The following is a 10677-nucleotide window of genomic DNA, read 5'->3' as shown; positions in this document are numbered from 1 at the left end:
CCCACATCGCTACCAGTGGGCCCTCCAGCACGACACTGCCACACCCCGCACAGGCCCTCCGCTGAACACCAGGGACAAGATGCGTCCTCCGCTAGTGTCGAAGGCTGAACGCGCCCAGCGAATGACAGGGGGTGCAACGAGCAGCAGTGCGTCTCACACACGCGGCGGTGCGCCCGCCAATTCGGCCGTCACTCTGCTGGGACGCCGGGCGCGCCTCCCCGCGCCGTCCTCGAGGAACTGGCGGTTGCGGAAGGAAGCGCTTTCGTCAAATGCGGCCGAAAACTAACATTTTGTGTGTTGGGAGAAAAGCCGAACGCGAATTCTGCCGTGCTCCTACATTAGATGAGCGCCAACGGCGATACCATGATGAATACACCGGTTCTCGTCCGACCACCGAAGTTAAGCATCATCATGCCCGGCTAGTACTTGGATGGGTGACCGCCTGGGTCAACCCGGGTGCTGTTGGCTCCCTTCCCGTTTTTTTTTTTTTTGTTATGTTGCCAGCCCAATTTTCAAACTACGTTTCTGTTGTGACAAAGATGCTTCCTTAAGCCTTTTAAACTACTGTAATGGTACGAAAATGCAGTAATTAACTCAGTTTGAGGGAGAATGTGCTAACCAAGTTTGCCAAGAAGACTTTGAAAACGACAAAACAGTACGAATCGGCAGGTGATTTCTGAAATACGTCACCGCCTATTGTTGTGTAGGAATGTAGAGTTCCAAATTTGATTTGTAACCACGAATTTATTCCTTAGTCGTCTCGTCTCGTCTCGTCTCGTCTCGTCCCGCAGACGTTTTTCGTGCTTGCGCTGTCATATGGACCACGACCCGAGCGGCAGCGAGCGGCAGTCGAGCAAAGTCGGGACAAGTCGGGACGGGGACAGGGACAGGGATAGGAATGGTGCGAATGCACTGCAAACTACGCAGACACCTGGTGTGAGGCGCGGCGAGGCGAGGCGAGGCGAGGCGAGGAAGCCCACATCGCTACCAGTGGGCCCTCCAGCACGACACTGCCACACCCCGCACAGGCCCTCCGCTGAACACCAGGGACAAGATGCGTCCTCCGCTAGTGTCGAAGGCTGAACGCGCCCAGCGAATGACAGGGGGTGCAACGAGCAGCAGTGCGTCTCACACACGCGGCGGTGCGCCCGCCAATTCGGCCGTCACTCTGCTGGGACGCCGGGCGCGCCTCCCCGCGCCGTCCTCGAGGAACTGGCGGTTGCGGAAGGAAGCGCTTTCGTCAAATGCGGCCGAAAACTAACATTTTGTGTGTTGGGAGAAAAGCCGAACGCGAATTCTGCCGTGCTCCTACATTAGATGAGCGCCAACGGCGATACCATGATGAATACACCGGTTCTCGTCCGACCACCGAAGTTAAGCATCATCATGCCCGGCTAGTACTTGGATGGGTGACCGCCTGGGTCAACCCGGGTGCTGTTGGCTCCCTTCCCGTTTTTTTTTTTTTGTTATGTTGCCAGCCCAATTTTCAAACTACGTTTCTGTTGTGACAAAGATGCTTCCTTAAGCCTTTTAAACTACTGTAATGGTACGAAAATGCAGTAATTAACTCAGTTTGAGGGAGAATGTGCTAACCAAGTTTGCCAAGAAGACTTTGAAAACGACAAAACAGTACGAATCGGCAGGTGATTTCTGAAATACGTCACCGCCTATTGTTGTGTAGGAATGTAGAGTTCCAAATTTGATTTGTAACCACGAATTTATTCCTTAGTCGTCTCGTCTCGTCTCGTCTCGTCTCGTCCCGCAGACGTTTTTCGTGCTTGCGCTGTCATATGGACCACGACCCGAGCGGCAGCGAGCGGCAGTCGAGCAAAGTCGGGACAAGTCGGGACGGGGACAGGGACAGGGATAGGAATGGTGCGAATGCACTGCAAACTACGCAGACACCTGGTGTGAGGCGCGGCGAGGCGAGGCGAGGCGAGGCGAGGAAGCCCACATCGCTACCAGTGGGCCCTCCAGCACGACACTGCCACACCCCGCACAGGCCCTCCGCTGAACACCAGGGACAAGATGCGTCCTCCGCTAGTGTCGAAGGCTGAACGCGCCCAGCGAATGACAGGGGGTGCAACGAGCAGCAGTGCGTCTCACACACGCGGCGGTGCGCCCGCCAATTCGGCCGTCACTCTGCTGGGACGCCGGGCGCGCCTCCCCGCGCCGTCCTCGAGGAACTGGCGGTTGCGGAAGGAAGCGCTTTCGTCAAATGCGGCCGAAAACTAACATTTTGTGTGTTGGGAGAAAAGCCGAACGCGAATTCTGCCGTGCTCCTACATTAGATGAGCGCCAACGGCGATACCATGATGAATACACCGGTTCTCGTCCGACCACCGAAGTTAAGCATCATCATGCCCGGCTAGTACTTGGATGGGTGACCGCCTGGGTCAACCCGGGTGCTGTTGGCTCCCTTCCCGTTTTTTTTTTTTTGTTATGTTGCCAGCCCAATTTTCAAACTACGTTTCTGTTGTGACAAAGATGCTTCCTTAAGCCTTTTAAACTACTGTAATGGTACGAAAATGCAGTAATTAACTCAGTTTGAGGGAGAATGTGCTAACCAAGTTTGCCAAGAAGACTTTGAAAACGACAAAACAGTACGAATCGGCAGGTGATTTCTGAAATACGTCACCGCCTATTGTTGTGTAGGAATGTAGAGTTCCAAATTTGATTTGTAACCACGAATTTATTCCTTAGTCGTCTCGTCTCGTCTCGTCTCGTCTCGTCCCGCAGACGTTTTTCGTGCTTGCGCTGTCATATGGACCACGACCCGAGCGGCAGCGAGCGGCAGTCGAGCAAAGTCGGGACAAGTCGGGACGGGGACAGGGACAGGGATAGGAATGGTGCGAATGCACTGCAAACTACGCAGACACCTGGTGTGAGGCGCGGCGAGGCGAGGCGAGGCGAGGCGAGGAAGCCCACATCGCTACCAGTGGGCCCTCCAGCACGACACTGCCACACCCCGCACAGGCCCTCCGCTGAACACCAGGGACAAGATGCGTCCTCCGCTAGTGTCGAAGGCTGAACGCGCCCAGCGAATGACAGGGGGTGCAACGAGCAGCAGTGCGTCTCACACACGCGGCGGTGCGCCCGCCAATTCGGCCGTCACTCTGCTGGGACGCCGGGCGCGCCTCCCCGCGCCGTCCTCGAGGAACTGGCGGTTGCGGAAGGAAGCGCTTTCGTCAAATGCGGCCGAAAACTAACATTTTGTGTGTTGGGAGAAAAGCCGAACGCGAATTCTGCCGTGCTCCTACATTAGATGAGCGCCAACGGCGATACCATGATGAATACACCGGTTCTCGTCCGACCACCGAAGTTAAGCATCATCATGCCCGGCTAGTACTTGGATGGGTGACCGCCTGGGTCAACCCGGGTGCTGTTGGCTCCCTTCCCGTTTTTTTTTTTTTGTTATGTTGCCAGCCCAATTTTCAAACTACGTTTCTGTTGTGACAAAGATGCTTCCTTAAGCCTTTTAAACTACTGTAATGGTACGAAAATGCAGTAATTAACTCAGTTTGAGGGAGAATGTGCTAACCAAGTTTGCCAAGAAGACTTTGAAAACGACAAAACAGTACGAATCGGCAGGTGATTTCTGAAATACGTCACCGCCTATTGTTGTGTAGGAATGTAGAGTTCCAAATTTGATTTGTAACCACGAATTTATTCCTTAGTCGTCTCGTCTCGTCTCGTCTCGTCTCGTCCCGCAGACGTTTTTCGTGCTTGCGCTGTCATATGGACCACGACCCGAGCGGCAGCGAGCGGCAGTCGAGCAAAGTCGGGACAAGTCGGGACGGGGACAGGGACAGGGATAGGAATGGTGCGAATGCACTGCAAACTACGCAGACACCTGGTGTGAGGCGCGGCGAGGCGAGGCGAGGCGAGGCGAGGAAGCCCACATCGCTACCAGTGGGCCCTCCAGCACGACACTGCCACACCCCGCACAGGCCCTCCGCTGAACACCAGGGACAAGATGCGTCCTCCGCTAGTGTCGAAGGCTGAACGCGCCCAGCGAATGACAGGGGGTGCAACGAGCAGCAGTGCGTCTCACACACGCGGCGGTGCGCCCGCCAATTCGGCCGTCACTCTGCTGGGACGCCGGGCGCGCCTCCCCGCGCCGTCCTCGAGGAACTGGCGGTTGCGGAAGGAAGCGCTTTCGTCAAATGCGGCCGAAAACTAACATTTTGTGTGTTGGGAGAAAAGCCGAACGCGAATTCTGCCGTGCTCCTACATTAGATTAGCGCCAACGGCGATACCATGATGAATACACCGGTTCTCGTCCGACCACCGAAGTTAAGCATCATCATGCCCGGCTAGTACTTGGATGGGTGACCGCCTGGGTCAACCCGGGTGCTGTTGGCTCCCTTCCCGTTTTTTTTTTTTTGTTATGTTGCCAGCCCAATTTTCAAACTACGTTTCTGTTGTGACAAAGATGCTTCCTTAAGCCTTTTAAACTACTGTAATGGTACGAAAATGCAGTAATTAACTCAGTTTGAGGGAGAATGTGCTAACCAAGTTTGCCAAGAAGACTTTGAAAACGACAAAACAGTACGAATCGGCAGGTGATTTCTGAAATACGTCACCGCCTATTGTTGTGTAGGAATGTAGAGTTCCAAATTTGATTTGTAACCACGAATTTATTCCTTAGTCGTCTCGTCTCGTCTCGTCTCGTCTCGTCCCGCAGACGTTTTTCGTGCTTGCGCTGTCATATGGACCACGACCCGAGCGGCAGCGAGCGGCAGTCGAGCAAAGTCGGGACAAGTCGGGACGGGGACAGGGACAGGGATAGGAATGGTGCGAATGCACTGCAAACTACGCAGACACCTGGTGTGAGGCGCGGCGAGGTGAGGCGAGGCGAGGCGAGGAAGCCCACATCGCTACCAGTGGGCCCTCCAGCACGACACTGCCACACCCCGCACAGGCCCTCCGCTGAACACCAGGGACAAGATGCGTCCTCCGCTAGTGTCGAAGGCTGAACGCGCCCAGCGAATGACAGGGGGTGCAACGAGCAGCAGTGCGTCTCACACACGCGGCGGTGCGCCCGCCAATTCGGCCGTCACTCTGCTGGGACGCCGGGCGCGCCTCCCCGCGCCGTCCTCGAGGAACTGGCGGTTGCGGAAGGAAGCGCTTTCGTCAAATGCGGCCGAAAACTAACATTTTGTGTGTTGGGAGAAAAGCCGAACGCGAATTCTGCCGTGCTCCTACATTAGATGAGCGCCAACGGCGATACCATGATGAATACACCGGTTCTCGTCCGACCACCGAAGTTAAGCATCATCATGCCCGGCTAGTACTTGGATGGGTGACCGCCTGGGTCAACCCGGGTGCTGTTGGCTCCCTTCCCGTTTTTTTTTTTTTGTTATGTTGCCAGCCCAATTTTCAAACTACGTTTCTGTTGTGACAAAGATGCTTCCTTAAGCCTTTTAAACTACTGTAATGGTACGAAAATGCAGTAATTAACTCAGTTTGAGGGAGAATGTGCTAACCAAGTTTGCCAAGAAGACTTTGAAAACGACAAAACAGTACGAATCGGCAGGTGATTTCTGAAATACGTCACCGCCTATTGTTGTGTAGGAATGTAGAGTTCCAAATTTGATTTGTAACCACGAATTTATTCCTTAGTCGTCTCGTCTCGTCTCGTCTCGTCTCGTCCCGCAGACGTTTTTCGTGCTTGCGCTGTCATATGGACCACGACCCGAGCGGCAGCGAGCGGCAGTCGAGCAAAGTCGGGACAAGTCGGGACGGGGACAGGGACAGGGATAGGAATGGTGCGAATGCACTGCAAACTACGCAGACACCTGGTGTGAGGCGCGGCGAGGCGAGGCGAGGCGAGGCGAGGAAGCCCACATCGCTACCAGTGGGCCCTCCAGCACGACACTGCCACACCCCGCACAGGCCCTCCGCTGAACACCAGGGACAAGATGCGTCCTCCGCTAGTGTCGAAGGCTGAACGCGCCCAGCGAATGACAGGGGGTGCAACGAGCAGCAGTGCGTCTCACACACGCGGCGGTGCGCCCGCCAATTCGGCCGTCACTCTGCTGGGACGCCGGGCGCGCCTCCCCGCGCCGTCCTCGAGGAACTGGCGGTTGCGGAAGGAAGCGCTTTCGTCAAATGCGGCCGAAAACTAACATTTTGTGTGTTGGGAGAAAAGCCGAACGCGAATTCTGCCGTGCTCCTACATTAGATGAGCGCCAACGGCGATACCATGATGAATACACCGGTTCTCGTCCGACCACCGAAGTTAAGCATCATCATGCCCGGCTAGTACTTGGATGGGTGACCGCCTGGGTCAACCCGGGTGCTGTTGGCTCCCTTCCCGTTTTTTTTTTTTTGTTATGTTGCCAGCCCAATTTTCAAACTACGTTTCTGTTGTGACAAAGATGCTTCCTTAAGCCTTTTAAACTACTGTAATGGTACGAAAATGCAGTAATTAACTCAGTTTGAGGGAGAATGTGCTAACCAAGTTTGCCAAGAAGACTTTGAAAACGACAAAACAGTACGAATCGGCAGGTGATTTCTGAAATACGTCACCGCCTATTGTTGTGTAGGAATGTAGAGTTCCAAATTTGATTTGTAACCACGAATTTATTCCTTAGTCGTCTCGTCTCGTCTCGTCTCGTCTCGTCCCGCAGACGTTTTTCGTGCTTGCGCTGTCATATGGACCACGACCCGAGCGGCAGCGAGCGGCAGTCGAGCAAAGTCGGGACAAGTCGGGACGGGGACAGGGACAGGGATAGGAATGGTGCGAATGCACTGCAAACTACGCAGACACCTGGTGTGAGGCGCGGCGAGGCGAGGCGAGGCGAGGCGAGGAAGCCCACATCGCTACCAGTGGGCCCTCCAGCACGACACTGCCACACCCCGCACAGGCCCTCCGCTGAACACCAGGGACAAGATGCGTCCTCCGCTAGTGTCGAAGGCTGAACGCGCCCAGCGAATGACAGGGGGTGCAACGAGCAGCAGTGCGTCTCACACACGCGGCGGTGCGCCCGCCAATTCGGCCGTCACTCTGCTGGGACGCCGGGCGCGCCTCCCCGCGCCGTCCTCGAGGAACTGGCGGTTGCGGAAGGAAGCGCTTTCGTCAAATGCGGCCGAAAACTAACATTTTGTGTGTTGGGAGAAAAGCCGAACGCGAATTCTGCCGTGCTCCTACATTAGATGAGCGCCAACGGCGATACCATGATGAATACACCGGTTCTCGTCCGACCACCGAAGTTAAGCATCATCATGCCCGGCTAGTACTTGGATGGGTGACCGCCTGGGTCAACCCGGGTGCTGTTGGCTCCCTTCCCGTTTTTTTTTTTTTGTTATGTTGCCAGCCCAATTTTCAAACTACGTTTCTGTTGTGACAAAGATGCTTCCTTAAGCCTTTTAAACTACTGTAATGGTACGAAAATGCAGTAATTAACTCAGTTTGAGGGAGAATGTGCTAACCAAGTTTGCCAAGAAGACTTTGAAAACGACAAAACAGTACGAATCGGCAGGTGATTTCTGAAATACGTCACCGCCTATTGTTGTGTAGGAATGTAGAGTTCCAAATTTGATTTGTAACCACGAATTTATTCCTTAGTCGTCTCGTCTCGTCTCGTCTCGTCTCGTCCCGCAGACGTTTTTCGTGCTTGCGCTGTCATATGGACCACGACCCGAGCGGCAGCGAGCGGCAGTCGAGCAAAGTCGGGACAAGTCGGGACGGGGACAGGGACAGGGATAGGAATGGTGCGAATGCACTGCAAACTACGCAGACACCTGGTGTGAGGCGCGGCGAGGCGAGGCGAGGCGAGGCGAGGAAGCCCACATCGCTACCAGTGGGCCCTCCAGCACGACACTGCCACACCCCGCACAGGCCCTCCGCTGAACACCAGGGACAAGATGCGTCCTCCGCTAGTGTCGAAGGCTGAACGCGCCCAGCGAATGACAGGGGGTGCAACGAGCAGCAGTGCGTCTCACACACGCGGCGGTGCGCCCGCCAATTCGGCCGTCACTCTGCTGGGACGCCGGGCGCGCCTCCCCGCGCCGTCCTCGAGGAACTGGCGGTTGCGGAAGGAAGCGCTTTCGTCAAATGCGGCCGAAAACTAACATTTTGTGTGTTGGGAGAAAAGCCGAACGCGAATTCTGCCGTGCTCCTACATTAGATGAGCGCCAACGGCGATACCATGATGAATACACCGGTTCTCGTCCGACCACCGAAGTTAAGCATCATCATGCCCGGCTAGTACTTGGATGGGTGACCGCCTGGGTCAACCCGGGTGCTGTTGGCTCCCTTCCCGTTTTTTTTTTTTGTTATGTTGCCAGCCCAATTTTCAAACTACGTTTCTGTTGTGACAAAGATGCTTCCTTAAGCCTTTTAAACTACTGTAATGGTACGAAAATGCAGTAATTAACTCAGTTTGAGGGAGAATGTGCTAACCAAGTTTGCCAAGAAGACTTTGAAAACGACAAAACAGTACGAATCGGCAGGTGATTTCTGAAATACGTCACCGCCTATTGTTGTGTAGGAATGTAGAGTTCCAAATTTGATTTGTAACCACGAATTTATTCCTTAGTCGTCTCGTCTCGTCTCGTCTCGTCTCGTCCCGCAGACGTTTTTCGTGCTTGCGCTGTCATATGGACCACGACCCGAGCGGCAGCGAGCGGCAGTCGAGCAAAGTCGGGACAAGTCGGGACGGGGACAGGGACAGGGATAGGAATGGTGCGAATGCACTGCAAACTACGCAGACACCTGGTGTGAGGCGCGGCGAGGCGAGGCGAGGCGAGGCGAGGAAGCCCACATCGCTACCAGTGGGCCCTCCAGCACGACACTGCCACACCCCGCACAGGCCCTCCGCTGAACACCAGGGACAAGATGCGTCCTCCGCTAGTGTCGAAGGCTGAACGCGCCCAGCGAATGACAGGGGGTGCAACGAGCAGCAGTGCGTCTCACACACGCGGCGGTGCGCCCGCCAATTCGGCCGTCACTCTGCTGGGACGCCGGGCGCGCCTCCCCGCGCCGTCCTCGAGGAACTGGCGGTTGCGGAAGGAAGCGCTTTCGTCAAATGCGGCCGAAAACTAACATTTTGTGTGTTGGGAGAAAAGCCGAACGCGAATTCTGCCGTGCTCCTACATTAGATGAGCGCCAACGGCGATACCATGATGAATACACCGGTTCTCGTCCGACCACCGAAGTTAAGCATCATCATGCCCGGCTAGTACTTGGATGGGTGACCGCCTGGGTCAACCCGGGTGCTGTTGGCTCCCTTCCCGTTTTTTTTTTTTTGTTATGTTGCCAGCCCAATTTTCAAACTACGTTTCTGTTGTGACAAAGATGCTTCCTTAAGCCTTTTAAACTACTGTAATGGTACGAAAATGCAGTAATTAACTCAGTTTGAGGGAGAATGTGCTAACCAAGTTTGCCAAGAAGACTTTGAAAACGACAAAACAGTACGAATCGGCAGGTGATTTCTGAAATACGTCACCGCCTATTGTTGTGTAGGAATGTAGAGTTCCAAATTTGATTTGTAACCACGAATTTATTCCTTAGTCGTCTCGTCTCGTCTCGTCTCGTCTCGTCCCGCAGACGTTTTTCGTGCTTGCGCTGTCATATGGACCACGACCCGAGCGGCAGCGAGCGGCAGTCGAGCAAAGTCGGGACAAGTCGGGACGGGGACAGGGACAGGGATAGGAATGGTGCGAATGCACTGCAAACTACGCAGACACCTGGTGTGAGGCGCGGCGAGGCGAGGCGAGGCGAGGCGAGGAAGCCCACATCGCTACCAGTGGGCCCTCCAGCACGACACTGCCACACCCCGCACAGGCCCTCCGCTGAACACCAGGGACAAGATGCGTCCTCCGCTAGTGTCGAAGGCTGAACGCGCCCAGCGAATGACAGGGGGTGCAACGAGCAGCAGTGCGTCTCACACACGCGGCGGTGCGCCCGCCAATTCGGCCGTCACTCTGCTGGGACGCCGGGCGCGCCTCCCCGCGCCGTCCTCGAGGAACTGGCGGTTGCGGAAGGAAGCGCTTTCGTCAAATGCGGCCGAAAACTAACATTTTGTGTGTTGGGAGAAAAGCCGAACGCGAATTCTGCCGTGCTCCTACATTAGATGAGCGCCAACGGCGATACCATGATGAATACACCGGTTCTCGTCCGACCACCGAAGTTAAGCATCATCATGCCCGGCTAGTACTTGGATGGGTGACCGCCTGGGTCAACCCGGGTGCTGTTGGCTCCCTTCCCGTTTTTTTTTTTTTGTTATGTTGCCAGCCCAATTTTCAAACTACGTTTCTGTTGTGACAAAGATGCTTCCTTAAGCCTTTTAAACTACTGTAATGGTACGAAAATGCAGTAATTAACTCAGTTTGAGGGAGAATGTGCTAACCAAGTTTGCCAAGAAGACTTTGAAAACGACAAAACAGTACGAATCGGCAGGTGATTTCTGAAATACGTCACCGCCTATTGTTGTGTAGGAATGTAGAGTTCCAAATTTGATTTGTAACCACGAATTTATTCCTTAGTCGTCTCGTCTCGTCTCGTCTCGTCTCGTCCCGCAGACGTTTTTCGTGCTTGCGCTGTCATATGGACCACGACCCGAGCGGCAGCGAGCGGCAGTCGAGCAAAGTCGGGACAAGTCGGGACGGGGACAGGGACAGGGATAGGAATGGTGCGAATGCACTGCAAACTACGCAGACACCTGGTGT

At 54.8% G+C, this 10677-nt stretch overlaps 11 pseudogenes; all 11 read left to right on the top strand.

Moving 5' to 3' along the window:
• Nucleotides 1-348: 348 nt before the first annotated feature.
• Nucleotides 349-468, top strand: LOC126164053 (5S ribosomal RNA; annotated as a pseudogene).
• An 855-nt stretch (nucleotides 469-1323) lies between these two features.
• On the top strand, nucleotides 1324-1443 carry LOC126164052 (5S ribosomal RNA; annotated as a pseudogene).
• An 854-nt stretch (nucleotides 1444-2297) lies between these two features.
• Nucleotides 2298-2417, top strand: LOC126164051 (5S ribosomal RNA; annotated as a pseudogene).
• An 854-nt stretch (nucleotides 2418-3271) lies between these two features.
• Nucleotides 3272-3391, top strand: LOC126164050 (5S ribosomal RNA; annotated as a pseudogene).
• Nucleotides 3392-4245: 854 nt separating this feature from the next.
• Nucleotides 4246-4365, top strand: LOC126164048 (5S ribosomal RNA; annotated as a pseudogene).
• An 854-nt stretch (nucleotides 4366-5219) lies between these two features.
• LOC126164047 (5S ribosomal RNA) lies at nucleotides 5220-5339 on the top strand (annotated as a pseudogene).
• Nucleotides 5340-6193: 854 nt separating this feature from the next.
• Nucleotides 6194-6313, top strand: LOC126164046 (5S ribosomal RNA; annotated as a pseudogene).
• An 854-nt stretch (nucleotides 6314-7167) lies between these two features.
• LOC126164045 (5S ribosomal RNA) lies at nucleotides 7168-7287 on the top strand (annotated as a pseudogene).
• An 854-nt stretch (nucleotides 7288-8141) lies between these two features.
• On the top strand, nucleotides 8142-8261 carry LOC126164044 (5S ribosomal RNA; annotated as a pseudogene).
• Nucleotides 8262-9114: 853 nt separating this feature from the next.
• Nucleotides 9115-9234, top strand: LOC126164043 (5S ribosomal RNA; annotated as a pseudogene).
• Nucleotides 9235-10088: 854 nt separating this feature from the next.
• On the top strand, nucleotides 10089-10208 carry LOC126164042 (5S ribosomal RNA; annotated as a pseudogene).
• The last annotated feature ends 469 nt before the right edge of the window (nucleotides 10209-10677 follow it).

The sequence above is a fragment of the Schistocerca cancellata genome, chromosome 2, assembly GCF_023864275.1.
Source record: "Schistocerca cancellata isolate TAMUIC-IGC-003103 chromosome 2, iqSchCanc2.1, whole genome shotgun sequence".
NCBI lineage: Eukaryota > Metazoa > Arthropoda > Insecta > Orthoptera > Acrididae > Schistocerca > Schistocerca cancellata.
This window is presented reverse-complemented; position numbering and strand designations above follow the sequence as displayed.